General features: G+C 44.0%; 1 protein-coding gene across 1 annotated transcript in view; it reads right to left on the reverse strand.

Annotated features, from left to right (window-relative positions):
* cfap58 (cilia and flagella associated protein 58) overlaps positions 1-2500 on the reverse strand; it is a 99386-nt gene that overhangs the window by 23346 nt on the left and 73540 nt on the right. The window lies entirely within an intron of this gene.

Here is a 2500-nt window from a genome sequence, read left to right on the forward strand (position 1 = left end):
TGGAGGGACCTGTGGTGTGGGTTTTTCTGCAAGGAGATAGATAGAGGGGGGAGAGAGAAAAAACGACTGAATTATTGAAGAGCTCATGGAAGATTTACTCCCCCCTTTTACACGGACGAGCGAGGGAAGAGCGTCCGATGCTCGGGGGCCCCAAAGAGGGGTTAACGACGTAGCATGCCGACCATACACTACGGATATATTATGGAGGAGGAGGAGGAGGAGGAGGAGGAAGAGGAGGGAGGAAGAGGAGAGGAGGTAAGGATGGAGTGGAGCCAGGGTGGAGAGGGGAACTGGAGGAGGAGAACGGGGAGGAAGATGACAAGAAGAAAAAGTAGAAGGACGAAGAAGAAGAAGAAGAAGAGAAGAAGAAGAAGAAGGGAGAGGAGGAGGAGGAGAAGAAGAATAAGTAGGAGGAAGAAGAATAAGAAGAAGAAGAAGAAGAAGGGAGGGGGAGGAGGAGAAGAAGAATAAGTAGGAGGAGGAAGAAGAATAAGAAGAAGAAGAAGAAGGGGAGGGGGAGGAGGAGAAGAAGAAGAAAAAGTGGGAGGAAGAAGAAGAAGGGAGAGAGAGGATGATGAGAAGAAGAGGAGGAGGAGGAAGAAGACGTAGGAAGAAAAAGAAGAAGAAAAGAAAAGTAGGAGTAAGAATAAGATGGAAAAAGAAAGGAAAAGAAGAAGACAAAGAAGAAGAAGAAGAGGGAGATCATGGAGGAGGAGGAGAAGAAGCAAATGAAAGAAGGAACACTATGAAAGTGGCAAAATACAAGAAACACAAAGAAAGTCTGGAGAGTCATTAACTTCCTGTAAAGAGCCCCAACGAGAAGGCAGAGAGAAAGCAGTGAGGTGGGTAAGAATAGACAGAACTCCTTTTCTCTCCACTCATTTATCTACCGACCCAGCTCTCCAACTGGGTGGCGGTAATTAATAGCTCACCGAGCCACAGCAGGGGCAAAGAGGGATGGAGAGAGAGATAGAGAGAGAGAGAGAGAGAGAGAGAGAGAGAGAGAGAGAGAGAGAGAGAGAGAGAGAGAGAGAGAGTGATAGAGAGAGAGAGGGAGAGGGAGAGAGGGGGTATTGCATAAGTGTTGTGAAGCCCCCAGGAAGGCACTTCCTGTGGCGTGGGTCATCTTCTTACAAGCCTGATTAATGACGGACTCTAAATATGACCAATCAGTTAGCGCTAAGGGAGGCTCGGCGGGACTTTACGGGACGATGGTGAATCCTGAGGGCGGGCAGGCGGGAGGGGGAAGACAGCGCTGAATTTATGAATAAGAAAATGACTCGTGCAAAGACGGATTGGCGCCGTCAGCTCACGGTGGCCGTAAGAGTATGTGTGTGTGTGTGTGTGTGTGTGTGTGTGTGAGACAGCTGAAGGATTTTGTCAATGCAATACATGGTCCGACAATAATGTCACGCGTCATTGAGTCATTGTTTGTCTTCTTGTGTGAGTGCAATTAGGTTTAGGATTTTGTTCTGTTAGACCTGCCCTTGAGCTAAATTGTCTTGCCTTATAAGAAAAAGACTATTTGCTCCAAAAACATTAAATGGAACTCCATGACTGATGTGCCTGAGAATGCATTAGAGAGTTCTTGGTTTAAGATTCAGTCTGTCATTTGTATTTTTATTTAATTATTATTATTATTTTTTTGTATTCTTTTGAGAAAGACTGTTACTATTTGCGCTCCACAGCCAATTAAATGGCATGTCTGTGTGTTTATGCCTTGACCAGGAGGACTCTGTAAAAACATCAGATATTGTTTTGACAGCTTCGAGACAGTGACGGGCAATTTCTTTGAATCTGACAGGAAGCGTATGGGACCGGAATCATGGACCTCACCTTGAAGACTCCTTTACTGTACGTCAGCCTGGTTAAAATGATCTCCTCGAGGTCACCTATCAGACTGGAGAGTCTATTCAGGTCTTTCCAGTGATGTTACATCACCTTTATATAGGCAGTGTATACTGTTCCACTATATTGCTTTATGGGACGTTGCTCTGTGTTGCATAGGCTTTATTAATACGCTTTTCTGCTCACTACCTTGAGTACAAAAAGTCCTTGAAAATGGAGATTGAGTTTCTGATAAGATAAGTACATGAAAGTGGTCATATCGTGTCAGATACTATATGCTCTACATCCCTTTCCTGACGTACAGGACTGTGAGGAGAGGATATGAGTGCAGTATGTTATACTGTATCTTCAGTCATGCCAATAAAGTTTAATGAGCTAACACAATTAACACAGGTTCATCTGTCAAAATCAGTTCTACAATCCTGTTTGGCGACATTTCTCATTAACACAGCTTTAAAACATTTCTATAAATTAAATTGCCCATTGCCGGAAATCACCGGTGGCGCCAGTTCATTAACACTAGATTTTTGTCACCTGCTATTACTGTACCAATATCATTCCACAGTGACAGTTGTTGCACAGCAACAGAATTTCACCAACTTGAGATTCTGATACCACCTTGTTTTCATTGGGGGTTTGTTTGTATATTTGT

Source organism: Sardina pilchardus, chromosome 1 (assembly GCF_963854185.1).
Source record: "Sardina pilchardus chromosome 1, fSarPil1.1, whole genome shotgun sequence".
Classification (NCBI taxonomy): Eukaryota; Metazoa; Chordata; class Actinopteri; order Clupeiformes; family Clupeidae; genus Sardina; species Sardina pilchardus.